The sequence below is a fragment of the Anolis sagrei genome, chromosome 2, assembly GCF_037176765.1.
Source record: "Anolis sagrei isolate rAnoSag1 chromosome 2, rAnoSag1.mat, whole genome shotgun sequence".
NCBI lineage: Eukaryota > Metazoa > Chordata > Lepidosauria > Squamata > Dactyloidae > Anolis > Anolis sagrei.
In genome coordinates this window covers 48,552,055-48,566,976 of record NC_090022.1, presented here as the reverse complement: position 1 = coordinate 48,566,976, position 14,922 = coordinate 48,552,055, and positions in this window count along the sequence as shown.

Here is a 14,922-nt window from a genome sequence, read left to right as displayed (position 1 = left end):
GAGTGGCTTACATGAGGCCAAGCCCAACAACACATCAATAAAACAAAAAGCAATAAACAAAAACAATAAATACAATACAATTAATATAAATCACATATAAACAATAACCAATAAACAGTAACACACAAGGATTTAAAACCTATGGCCGGGCCAAATGTAATAGTTTAAAAATTAAAAAATAAACGCTGGGCATGAGGAAGGTAGGATATATCTGGTATAGGGTTTTAAAAGAGAGATGAGGAAGTGCAGTCAATCCTAAACCAGTAGTAAAGTGCATTCTGAGGACATATTGCTGGGAATTTTGCTTATTCTGGGAAGGCACACTGGAACAGCCACGTTTTCAGGCTCCTCCTAAAGACTGCCAGAGTTGGGGCATGCCTGATGTCCTTGGGAAGTGAGTTCCAGAGTCGGGGGGGCCACCACCGAGAAGGCCCTATCCCTCATCCCCACCAATCATGCCTGCGAAGGAGGCGGGAGCATGAGCAGGGCCTCTCCAGATGATCAAAGACATCATGTGGCTTTGTACACAGAAATGCGGTCACGCAGGTAGGCAGGTACCAAACAGTTCAGGGCTTTGTAGGTAAGAACTTGCACCTTGAATTGGGACCAGAAAATGAACAGCAGCCAATGGAGCTCCTTAAACAGGGGGGCTGACAGCTCCCTATAAGTCGCACCAGTTAGTAGCCTGGCTGCCACCCATTGTACCAATTGAAATTTCCGGGCCGTTTTCAGGGCAGCCCCACGTAGAGTGCATTACAGTACTCCAATCTGGAGGTGACTCAGGCATGGACCACCCTGGCCAGATCTGACTTCACGAGGTATGGTCACAGCTGGCGCACGAATCTTAATTGTGCGAAGGCCCTCCCGGCCACTGCCGACGCCTGAGCTTCAAGCGTAAATGATGAGTCCAGGAGTACACCCAGACTGCGGACCTGTGACTTCAGGGGGAGTGCAATCTCGTCCAGCATATTTGATAATGTATAAATGCCCATGGAACACATGGAACAATAAAAAAAGAAAGATCAACTTTAAAATGGTAGATGCACAAAGTTGTGGCAAGGAAGCACAAAGTGAAGAGGCACAAGCTATTTTCTTTATACTACACTCATTCCAACCTCCCTCCCTTCCTCTCATGCTCTGTCTTCCTCTCTTTCTTTATGAAGCCAAACATACCAAGAATAAAAACCACCCAAAATCAGCTAACCCAAAATTCCCCAAAGTGGATAAGAACAAAGCAGACAGCAATCTCCCATAGTGGACAAGAGCACTCAGCATGGAGGCTGCTCCCTTGAAGCCCTAAAGCCCTGTACTCTCATTGTAGTACTCTCTCTGGCACTAGCTCTTAATTCAAAACATTGCTAGTATGTCAATGCAAAACCAGGCCGAATGACAGTTCTTGACTTAAAATGCTCTTAAGTTGAGATGCTCTTAAATTGAGGTTCCACTGTATCTGAATGCCTCTTACCTCAATTCCTCAGATCTCAATTGTGGTTCTGAGCCCTAGTGATGCTTTTCTGAAAGCACTCTTGGGGGAGTCATAGAATCATAGAATCATAGAGTTGGAAGAGACCTTGTGGGCCATCCAGTCCAACCCTCTGCCAAGAAGAAGGAAAATCACATTCAAAGTACCTCTGACACATTGGCCGCTGTTTAGCAATGCATAACTAAACCTCCTTTTGATAGGTTCAGTAAATTAAAGAAAACCATAGGAAAATGATTATTGACATTGATTAAAATTGCATTTTCTATTAATAAAGTCAGCCATTTCCCATGCTATTTAGTAGATCTATCCAGTCCAGGTTTTAAGATCCTTGAAGAAAGCATTCTTGTAGCACCATTACACTTGTAGTCTGGTGAGGACAACAGGAGAAGCCCTTTTAGGTTGCTGCTCTCAAGCATTGGAGCTTCCTACTATAGGAGGTTAGGGGCTCATTTACATAACCATTATAACCCATACTCACAGTGTGCTAATTCTAGGCTGTCCCCATACTCTTCCTGCATTTCCTGTAACTATCACAGGGCAACTATGCATTAAGAAAAATCAGGGAATGCTACAAAGTTTGTCTAAAAGTCTGGAGCACCCCTGCAGCTTCAGGGCAGCGTGGACAATAGAATCATATTAGATTCAAATTGATCCATTATCCATAAAATACACTGCCATCATTCCTTTCCCCCTGAGATTATCAGTGCAGAGAATGGAAAATTAGGCCTGTGTCACTGCCATCACTGCTCTCAGATGGTCACAGAGCTCCATATGATCTTCTAGCTGTTTTGGGCACACCGACCACATACCATCACCCTGGTCATGCAGGTGTCTCTGCGCATGTCAGCACAGGGTGCCCACAATATCCAGGAGCTCACACTGAGCTCTACAACCATTTCGGAGCAGTGGTGGTGACAAGGTTGGTAAGGTCCAATGGGACTGATATTGTCATGACATGGTGAACGTGTGGTTTGCCGTGGGTTTGGGAGGATGTGAATGCCTGCTTCTGAGCCAATCTGTAGCATTTCTACTCTGGACAGGTTTCAAATTTGCTGGCCAGTATAGATTCTCTTTAGACAGATATCTGCTCATTCTCTTTCCACTGGCAGGCAAAGGCATTTTTATTTAGAAGGACACTTGGCTTTTATTTAGTTATTACTGGAGGATCTTTTAAGGTGCAGATTCACAGTGCTATGTTTTTAAATATTTTCAAACTGCTTTAAATTATTTCTTTAAAAATGAGACCATTTATTTATTTTTTTACACTCTTTGTTAAAATGATCTTTAAAGCTGTGTTTGTTTTAATTTATGTTATGGGCCCCTGGGATATCTATTAATTAATAAAATAGTAATAAATACATAGGTTATGACACAATCATTCACCAAGATCAATAAAGAGAAGGCTTAAGATCTAGACAAGATCCTGTACCCAGATACAGCTGTTTTTGCTTTAGTATTTTGGGGGAAATGTTCCCAGTGTAATAGCACAAGCAGTCCATGGCACAGAGAAGATTTTTACAGCTAGCATCTAGCCATGGTTTTTAATACATATATAAAAGGCAGAGGTTGTCATGCTGACTTTTCATAAGAGATGAAAGTCATGGTATTTGGAGCAGCGAGGGAATTCAAGGGAATACAAGGAGTCTGATTCATTAGAAAGTTGGCTTCGCAGGCAGTGCTGCTAAGAGCAGCTGAACTCTTTTGTTGTCTGCTTCTCTGAAAAGTGACCCCAGGGCCTCATAAAATTTCACTGACACTGCCTACTCAGCTTAACTCTACTGTAGGACATACACACAGTGGTGTAAAAACACAGAAAACCACACACCAGGGCTTAATCCATTGTTGGTCCTACTAAGGAACTTAGGTTTGTTCAGACTAGTCATTTTAGTGTGTCATGTCTGGATTTAGTCTCCTTAAAATAAATCATACAGTATCTGCTGTATGCAATCTGTAATATTAGTAGGTTTAGGAGGCTAAAACCTCCAAAGTATCATGGCACTGATGAACTGTTCCCATGGCTGCTATGATTTAGATCTGAAATGCTTGGGTACAACCTCATTTTGCATAATGTACACAAGATGTGCTTTCTGAGAACAGAACAAAGTTCTTTTACTACAGTACATCCATGGTTATCCTGGGAAACTTTGGCAGATCAACAAAGGGTCATAGCTCCTGTCTGTGTTTTGTTCTCACCATCTGATAGAAGAGGTGAATCTAAATGACTATTAATAGTGTATCATAAATAACATGAATAATGTTATCATTCAGAAAGTAAAAGAAATATGGGTAAAGGAGAAGGGCAAAGGAGCATGTCAGTACCAGTGCATAAACCAGAAGGAGCAACAGTGAAAAATCTGAACTTGAGAATAGGGAAAGGTAAAGGTTTCCCCTGACATTAAGTGTAGTCATGTCTGACTCGGGGGGGGGGGGGGGGTGCTCATCTCCACTTTTAAATCAAAGAGCCGGTGTTGTCTGTAGGCACCTCCAAGGTCATGTGGCCAGCATGACTGCATGGAGCACTGTTACCTTCCTGCTGAAGTGGTACCTATTGATTCACTCACATTTGCATATCTTCGAACTGCTAGGTTGACAGAAGTTGGGCCTAACAGTGGGAGCTCACCTTGCTCCCCAGATTCGAGCCACCAACCTTTTGGTCAGCAAGTTCTGCAGCTCAGCAGTTTAACCCACAGTACCACTTACTTGAGAATAAGCAAAGATAAAAAATGCTCTACAGATAAAGAAAATCCATAGTATCTTTAAGAGGCGTTAAAAAGTTATTGTAGTATTTAGCAGCAGATCTCTTCTTGGTAGAGCTTTAAAAGTTACTTTAAGGAAAACAAAATTATAATGACTTACTTTGACCAGTCATAACTGAACAGTGGCTTCAGTGTGCTATTATATATATATATATATATATATATATATATATATATCCATTCTAACTGTATCATAGAAAAACCATTCACACACAAGAAGCAGAGCCCAGAACATTCTTGTTATATATATATATATGTGTGTGTGTGTGTGTGTGTGTGTGTGTGTGTGTGTGAGTCACTGGGGAGGGAGTTCCATAGCTATGGAGCCACCACTGAGAAGGCCCTGTCTCTTGTCCCCACCAGTCACGCTTGCAAGTGAGATGGGATCGAGAGCAGGGCCTCCCCAGACAATCTTAATCTCCAATGTTGTATCCAGTCTCGAGCTGCAGGGAGAGACGGGTAATAAAATTATTATTATTAGAGATAGGAAAAACTCATTGATATTGATAGAGGGCTTTAACACATTGCAGATAGCATTGTGTCTCAATCACATGATGCCAGGTTCATCTCACTACCAGTTTGCCTCTCTCCTTTGATTCTCCCTTCCTTATGGATAAATAGCTCCCAATCCCACAATGTGTCACTTACCTTGATATGATGGGCTCACTTCTGTGTTTGCAAGCTAGCAGTAAAGCAATGTCAGGGGAAATGATGCCCCTCTTGTCTCCCTCCTACTCAATTCTTGTAAATGGTGACATGCTACCTTTCAATGCAAATTCATTAAGTGGTTTAAAACATGCCTAAAAGACAAAATAGAAAAGTGAAGGCTTTCTATTAAAAGTTCTGCTTTTGAATTACAATCTCCTAATTAGCCTGGCCAGTGGACCAAATGGTCAATTAGTTTATTTCTTTAATTTTGATCAACATCATGGAGATTTGGATTTTCTACTCCAACATCAAAAAGTTTTGGACTCTTCCCTTTTCCTATTTGAAAACTATACATCAGCACCATATCTACATATTTGTTTACAACATAACCTCTCACTCTCCAGCTCTCTTTCTAAAGAACACCATTTTACTTCTGGTGGTTACTTCTGTTCTACATTCATTGGGGCCAAGCCAGCCTAAAGCAGAAATCTGTTCAAGCAAATAGATGCATTCATTAAGGGCAAATGTGCATCTACTTCTGGCTGGAAATATTATCAGATTCTATGCCCAAGATCCCATAGGAAAGTGTTACAAGGTTAAGTACTATTAAAATGTTTCTAATGGCACTATAGGTAGAGGATGAAAGAGGATAGCAAGGGGGTGACATTAGAGGGATTTCACAATGTGTCGTCAATTTGGGTTGAGGGAAAAAGACAGCACTCATACACCAAGAGACTCCAATCTCTTTGGTTTCTCATGTGTGTGTGTGTGTGCATGCGCGTGCAAGCTTTGGATAGCATAGGATAGGGTTAACATCCCTGTGGTGTTTGTTCAGAAGATTTCACCTCACTGCCCCAGTATCACTTTCTGTCCCTGTGATAACTGGATTTTGAACATTTTGACTTGTTGTGGAAACAACATTGGTGAGAAAGCTTAGGTGGAGACACCTTTCCTCATGATAACTCTTTCAGGTTTGAACTTTTCTTCCTAGGGATAGATTTCTCTCACATACTGTTGTCTTACCCTTGTTCTTAACTATGAGTCTTTTGTAAGTAGGATGTTTGTAACAGATTCATGTTGTAATTGCTTGTACTGTTTCATGTAATTGACAGAATAGGCTAAGAAAAGAGAAATGAAAAAGAAGGCAGTCATTTTCTCATCCTTCTTAAGCCTTGAAGGAACCCCCTCATGAATAATTGATTACATATTCTGCCACAAGGTGATGGTGATTCCTTACACAGGAGCATGATATATGCTTTCTCCACTGCTCATACATTTTGCTTTAGACGGCATATCAGCTGGGCTGTACAGTAATTTGTTTTCTTCTTTTTTATTTGTCCACCTCTTCAATTTTTCGGCATGCAGTAGCCAGCCACCTTGTGGGCAAAGACAGTCACTGGTGGTCAGCATTGCACACACTGACTTGATATAGGCTGATGATCACACTTTGGCTGCTTCTCCCCATCTCTATAGTGGCCACCAAAAATTCTCTGACAGCAGCATCTCTAACAAATGTAGCGGTTCAAAATGGAGTGAAACATCTGAGTATTTTCTGAAGAAAGCCAAAAGGATGTCATTGTGAGACATTTCTCAGGGAGGTATCTTTAGTCAACCATGGAAGTTTTTACACTCTTGGCAAAGTATTGTCTACTTTATTTGCCAGAAGCTGAACTTGGCATTTTATCTAGCGCTTCCAACCCTGCCAATGTGATGTGAAAGATAACTGCTGAACAGCAGGCTAGGCTTATAGAGGATGAGTCAAACAATCAATTTTCTCAGCGCAAAGTGTCTGGTATGGAGTGAGAAAAAGAAAGTACAGCCCACAAACAGGATGCATACATGCTGTTGCTCTTGTTATGTTGTTGATCTGTGCCTTCAAGCAGACACCAGTTGATGGTGACCCTATCATAAAGTTAGCTAGGCAAGATTAATTCAGAAGAGGTTTGCCATTACCTTTCTCTAAGGCTGAAAGAGTGCAATTTGCCCAAGATCACTAAGAGGGTTTCTGTGGCTAAGTGCAGCTTCCTTCAGTTCTAGTCTTGCACTCAAACCACTACTCCAAGTTGACTGATATATAGTAGGTTACAGAAAAAAGGAAGAAGGTAAGAAATGTTCAGGCAAGTCTGTGCAGTATGCATAGCTGGCCAGACTCTGAATATAAACCACATTGCTATAGTTTGGCATGCATTTAAGCACCTTCTTTGTTCAGTGTATCCAGAGTGCAGAGTGCAGATGAAAGACAGTGTCATTCCGCTGTCTTTCCTCCATCCTCCCTCATTCTATTTCCCTCTTTCATGCACACAACAAGCCACATACACAATTCTGAAGGAATTCTGTTCTATTCTGCTGTCTCTCTCTGCCTCTCTCTCTGTGCTTACTCAGCAGTAAGACCAGTTGGATTGAATGTGTTTTACTTTGCCAAAGAGACAAAATAGTACAGGAAATAAAGTAAGTCTAAACATAATTGCCAAGGTCTGCTATGATTTACCTTTTATAACATTTTGTGGAGAAGTATGGCACCAGAAAAAGACTGATTTTGGCAACAAGGTCAGCCTTGGTTATTACTTGGGTGGGAGACAGCCAATGAATATCAGGTTTTCTAAGCTATATTTTAGAATGAGAAACAGCAAAAAACACTTCTGACTATTCCTTGCCTAATAAAACTCTGTGAAAGGAACATATACACATATGATGTTTCCTGGCACCTTATGCACAATGCTATCTGCAATGTGTTAAAGCTTATGAAAGGAGGTTGTGCCGCCACTAAACTGGCCCAAAAATTGGATTGAGTTTGGCACCTCTCTCCAGACCTTACTATGTGGGTGTACATGCAAACATTATGCTTAGTCAAGAAAGATGCCTTAGTGGGAAGGAGAGGAGAGAGGGGAGTGAGTAGCCAATGGTGATAAGTGATGGAAGACTATATATCAGAGCTTTCCAAATGTTTCATGCTGGTCACATAATTTTTAGACATGCATACTTTCACAACACAGTAATTCAATTTTCCTAGCAAACCAGATTGAACATTGAAATTCTGATGGCAGACAGATTCCATCTAAATTTCTCCAGCATCAACACTTCTGAGTAGGGATGTGAGACTATCTGGCAAATCTTCTTCTTGAACCTGAATATCTTGGCATGTGAACATTTATCAACAATCTTGGAAGATCTTAGCTCAAGTAGGGGAGTGCACGACCAAATTATTAGGGGTGAAACTGGTTTCATGTTTCCTGTAATTATAAATGTAATTTGTTCAAAACACCTACACATAATCTTCTTTTTAAAGAAGTTATTGTTAGATATTGTTTACAGGATGGCTCTAGGACTGAATCTCTGCATGCTAGTTGGTTATGCTCACTAAAGCACAAGCCATATGTTCAACACTGTACAGATTACTAACTGTAACACTTATACACATCTGCAATGCACAGCTTTTATGAGGAATTTTTTTGTGGAGGACATCTTGCCGTCTTGTAATAAAAAGGGAAAATAAAACACCCTCACAAATTACTCGGGATTAATCTGTTGAGATTTACTTCTCTACTTCCAAGTCATCCTGACAGCATCTTATAACAACCCACCTAAAGTTTACTAGAACATAAATCAGTGTAACCACACTACTTTATCCAGGAATGGTCACAGCTGACGACAGCACAACCATTGGGGATATCCTCTGAGGACTACTGGAACTGAACTAAGGAATACTCCTCTCTCGAGGGAAGGAATCAGACCACTTCATCTGGTTTGAGGGTAATATTAACAAATTATTAAGATCATGATAATGATGATTTATTTTAATGTTCATCCCTCCTCCCCCTTTAAAAAAACTACATCATAATAATTTTGATTTGTAAGGCACCTTGAGTTTCAGTTTTGGGGAAAAGCAGGGAACATGTAAAGCTAATCCTAACAGAACAACTCTTTCCAAAAATGAGGATCTCTGCACAAAGAACCTCAGGCTTCAACTTATTTATTGGCCCTCATCTGATCCCATCACTCAATTGCAATTCCAGATAATTCATAGCTTCCTTTCCAAGTCTGAGGGCTTGTCTGCACTGGCCAGTTGTTTTGGGACCAGTTCAGAGTAGAAATGCTCTGGACTGGACTCATAGGCCTTGGATGTGTTTACACACCCCATTTCCAGCCTGGGGCAGTGGTGAGGTGGAGTTCACATGATCCAGCCAGGCTAAAATTGATTCAGCCTTGTTGGACTATCACCTTGGACCTTGTCACATGTGTCCACGGGGGATGGCGAACTGTCACCCCATGTCTTTAACTGCCCTGGATTCCTCCCTACCACCTCATTTGGCGGGAAGCCTCCTTCAGCTTGTTCAATCTCTCTCTCTCTCTCTCTCTCTCCCCCCCCCCCCAAGTTTTGCCACAGAGCCACCTCAGAAGTACTTTTCCAGAGCATGATGAGAGCCATCAAGCTCAGTGGCTGAACTCAAAAAACAAAACAAAACCACAGCTGTTAAGTCAAGTCTGTGTGAAGAGGCCTCTTATCTTACATGTTACCTTCACCACTGTAGGATGGCCATAGGGCTCTGAAGAACTAATGGAAGTTGTGGGCACCTTTTGCTTCCAATAGCAGATGTGTCTGTGCAACCAGGGAAAAATGTTGCAAATGTGACTCTGCAGAGGTCAGCACAGGGTACCTGTGACAATCAGGGGCTTTCCCAAAACTGCAGTGCTGATGGTGAAGTCTGCCCAATCCATCTCCTTTTCCCTTTGCTAATGAGTGTCTCACATTGTACCTGGTCTGCTGTTCATTCTCTGACTGATTTGTGGGCCTGCTCCGGAGTTTTGCTAAAATCCCAGAGCTTTCTCCAACTTTCCTTAGTGAGGCAACCATGTCGACATCATGAGAAGACATGGCTCACCAGAAAAGACAGCAATGCTTGGTAAAATAGAAGGCAGAAAAGTGGAAGACCTCATTCCAGATTGATAGATTCAGTCAAAAAAGCCACAACCTTGGGTCTGCAAGGCATGAACAGGGCTGATAAGAATAAGGTGTCTCAGAGATGCCTCATTCATAGGGTACCTATAGGTAGGGTTATCTGGCTCACATAACAATACCAAGGATTTTATCTCACAAATGTAGCAAATCTAAGGTCATGGTGATGTCATGAAAGAGACTTGAAGAAGGATTGAAATGGGTCTGTTCAGCAACTGTTCTTTCCATTTGTGACATATAGGGATAGTTGCAGTATTAACTTTTTGCTGAGCTGAAAAACACATTAATTCAGATAGTGAAAGAGTAAAATCTGATTCAGTCCTACTTTTTTTCCAAATATTCCAGAGTGATATAAACCTACACTGACAAAGTCAGTGACAGATGAAGCATGAAAGAACAAACTGCCAGCTGGGAAATGTTAAAGGGACTCAGGCTTGCAGCCACTAAGCATCTGAAAATGTTAAGTGCTCTTTCGGTGTACAGTAGAACATCTGTTATCCAGTTACCTGTTCATGAAAATGGAGAGTATTAGAAAGAATATAACAAAAAAAAGTAAGGATGCATACATTTCTTATGTTTTGGATATGGTATATTGGGATATTTAGCTAGGTAAATAGAGATTGCATTACTGTCACACTCACACTCAAAGGCACCCATCTACACTGACCATGTAATACACTTTGAAGAGATTTTCAGATTGCAGGGGTCAGACAACAAACTTCACAAAAGTGCTCAAAAGAAAGCCTTTATTGTGCATTGGTGCTCTATGGTTTGTGTAATCATGATCTGTGTCTCAAACTGGTTCCAGGATTTCCTATGCAATCACCGGCACAGCGAAACCACTTTCTTCAATACCAGTTTGAAACGGCATTAAATGGTTTGTGTAGATGGGGTCAAAGTGACTCATGATAGACGAGCAGATGGTTCTTCTCTTTCATTCTCACACCAATCCTATGAAGTAAACTAATTTTCATGGGGATTTAAGTATTTGAACCTGAGCCATCCCTGTCCTAATCCAACAAAATGGATTTAGTAAACTCATATGTCAATGATAGGAGTGAGAAACATTTGACCCTCCAGGTGGTCTCACCTACAAATTCCATAAATTTTATCCAGCATTGCCAATGGTATGGGAATGTTTCTTGTCCTGGCATTGAATGTTTGCCATATATATGCTGTGTTCCACCCTGAGTCCCCTTCAGGGTGAGAAGGGAAGAATATAAATGTTATAAATAAATAAATAAATAAATAAATAAATAAATAAATGTGAGAGCTGCAACACAAGGTATCTGGAAGTTCAAAGATTCACCACTTTATGTGTGGAATGTTATTATACAATACTCTGAGCCCCCCTGTACCTGTAGGATGGTACTCACAGTTTTACCTACATGCATCTGAGAAAATATGTCCTCTCCAGAATTTTTCTAGGTTCTCCAGGGCAATTCTTTGGTAATCTTCAACAGAAGGCATTCATTTCACTAAGGTTTTCTATTTTCTACATGTCCTGTTTTCAAGATAAGTCCAGGAACACAACTCCCATGGATATAGCATTATAAAGGTATTGTATTAGTATGACCCCCAGTTATACTAATACTATATCTTTATAATGCTATATCTCAGAGAAATAAGCTTCCAATTAGTAGTCTCCATTGCAATTCTTTAGTGAAGCAGCGATATAAGAAAAATGAGTTTAATTTGCACCCAACATGACCACCCTTTCAGAATGTAAGAGCATTTGTTAAGACTGCAAATGATAGCTAGCTGTCATCTTGTGTATATTTTCAGGCTAGCAGTCCTTCCCACATGTGTGAGTAATTTTGGAAGATTTTGTTTTAATTGGTTACTATGGGACTTTCCAGGAATGGAAATTCAGTACAAGAAATGAAGTTATCAATTTTGTCTGAGCAACCCAGCTTATGTCCTTCAGTATTATGGCTGCTCTTTCAGAGAATAATTCTATCTCCTCCAAATTTGTTAGCAACAATATAACCCGTCGTATGAGCAAAAAATGCAATAAATGAGTGAATTGTCATTATCTTGCTCCATTATGGGAGGGTAGGAAGAAATTGGTACTTGAATGGCTTATTCCACTCTTCTCTCCTTATGTTCCCTCTTAGATTGTAAAAACATTATAAAGTGTACAGCCACCTTGTATGTTTTGATGAAGGGGCAAGTCTAAGTTCAGTCCTATATGTAAGCTACACTACTTTTCCTCCACTGTGTTCAGTAAAATGTACTCTCAAGTAAACTTGTTTAGAATAACAACATGGTACTCATGCCATGTTGCTTGAGAAATTTTGTAGGACAGAACCCCCTATTACATTTGCTATACAATCACTCTAATTAAATCTTTGGACCATTCCAAAAAACCGATAAACTAAGAAAAATGCTGATGCTGGAAGAATTGTGGAGGAAATTAGCTGCTTTGATTCATCATTTTGGAGAGAAAAAGTGGGGATAAATAATAATAATAATAATAATAATAATAATAATAATAATAATAACCAGTACAGTTGGACCCAGTGGTCATCAGCACACAGGTTGCCATGCCAAAAGATATTAGCTGGCATTTGGAAACAATAAACATTGACAAAATCATGATCTGCCAACTGCAAAAGGCCACCTTACTTGGATCTGTGCACATCATTTGAAAATACATCACACAGTCCTAGACGCTTGGGAAGTGTTTGACTTGTGATTTTGTTATATGAAATCCAACACACACACACACACACACACACAATCTCATTTGCTGTAACATACTGTGTTTTTGTGTCAGAATAATAATAATAATAATAATAATAATAATAATAATAATAATTTAAAAGGAAATTACAGGAAAGTGATTCCACCCGAACATTAGGAAGAACTTCCTGACTGTAAGAGTTATTCAGCAGTGGAACTCTCTGCCTCAGAGTGTGGTGGAAGCTCCTTCCTTGGAAGCTTTTAAACAGAGGCTGGATGGCCATCTGTCAGGGGTACTTTGATTGTGCTTTTCTGCATGGCAGGGGGTTGGACTAGATGGCTCACGTGGTCTTTTCCAAATCTCTTATTCTATGATTCTATGAAAAACATGGTTCATGTCCACCAAAGTTAGAGATTGTTAATTGGTACTAACACATTCTCAACATCTTAATTTGGTTTTTTTTTTTTGGGGGGGGGTCTTGTGTTTGGAAAGTAATTATGATAATTGCTGGCCTCCTTTGTACACATTTCTTTTTATTGTTTGCTTGGTAATGATTACTTACTTGCTTCAGATGTGGTTTTTCAGGTCACAAACAAAAGCAGTTAATTAGGCACTCTTGGAAATAAAGACAAACAAATCTAAGTCCCCATATCCCTGTTTAGAGACAAAATGACAACCACCAAAATACTGACATCATACCATGTTTTAAAAAGCCAGCTCTTTCTTTTTTGTGTAAACTTTGTTTGAACCGTTCACTTTTCCAATTTGCCTAAACAAATCTATGACACCTAATTATAGCACATTGATCCACTTTAATGGCTATGGCCCCATTTTATGGAATCTTACAATTAGTAGGTTAAGAAAAGCTTAGACGAATGTGACAGAGAGCTCTATGCTGTTATTCCAGCTTGCCTTGGACAGATCAGTTCAGAGGGAGTTTGCTACTGTTTCCTTCTGGAGTTGAGAGAGTGTGTCACCAAATCTGTTTCCATGGCTCATCAGGAATCTGGATCCTAGTTTCCCAAAGCCCAGCACTCAAACCACCATAGCATGCCGATTCTCTCTAATGCTGTAGTTCAAGAGAATGTAATATAAGTTTAAATGTTTGAAAGGATGTCATGTTGAGGAGGGAGGAAGCATGCTTTCTGCTGCTCCAGAGACCAAAGGCTCAAAAGACCATGATCGTATGGGCAACTCTGCTGATGTTTGCCCAAGGTGTCTGCAACAGCCAGGTGCTCTCCTAGATCTCTGCAATCAGCCAACAGCAATGATGGCAACAGGGACAAAAAGGTGAGGATGCAGCTGGGCTAGTGTCAGCCCACCTAGTATGTGTAGATTTTGTGCTGCTGCTACAGTCCAAGGATCAAATGTGGGCCTGCCCCCAAGGTTTATGCAGCCATCCCTGAGCATTTCTGCTCTGAGCTGGCCCAACAATAGCTAATCAATGTAGATTAGCTTTAAAACATGGAGCAGTAGAGTCAAATTACAGGAAAAGAGTTTTCACCTTAACTTTAGGAAAAACCTCCTGGTGGTAAGGATTGTTCAGCAGTAAAATATGCTCCCTTGGAGTGTGGTGGAGTCTTGGAGTGTGGTGGAGTGCTCTGGAGGTGTTTAAACAGAGCCGGTGCGGATGGCCATATGTTGGGACTGCATTGGTTGTGTATTTCTGCATGACAGGGAGTTGGATTGACTGGATGGCCCATGTAGTCTCTTTGATCTCCAGTATTTTAGGTGCTTCAACAAACTACAAATTCCAGTGTTCCATAAAACAAAACCATGGAATTTAAATTGGTATCTAGCTGCTATTGTGGAAAAGTGCATCTACACCCAAGATGTGCCGGCTTTAGGATAGGTGACCGGGTGTAGAACAGTGCATCTACACCCAAGTGTGCTGGCTTTAGGATAGGTGACCGGGACAGGATAGGGATTCTGTTGGTGTACCGACCACCCCGCTGCACAACAGTCTCTTTACCTGAGCTAGCAGGAGTGGTCTCGGACTTGGCATTGAGCTTCCAACGGCTTGTAGTCTTGGGGGATTTCAATGTCCATGCCGAGACCTCTCTTACAGGTGCAGCTCAGGACTTCATGGCCGCCATGGCAACCATGGGCCTGTCCCAATTAGTATCTGGTCCCACCCATGGTGCCAGGCACACATTGCATTTGGATTTTTCTCAGGGATGGGATGAAGGTGACGGGGTGGAGGAGCTGACCATCGCTCCATTGCCATGGACCGATCACCATCTGATCAGGTTTAGACTCACCGCACCTCCTAACCTCCGCAGGGGTGGTGGACCCATTAGAATGGTCCGCCCCAGAAGGCTTATGGAGCCAAAAGGCTTCCTGATGGCTGGTTCGCATCACTGAGCCTGGAACCCCAGGTTTCGTCAGTGGCCGG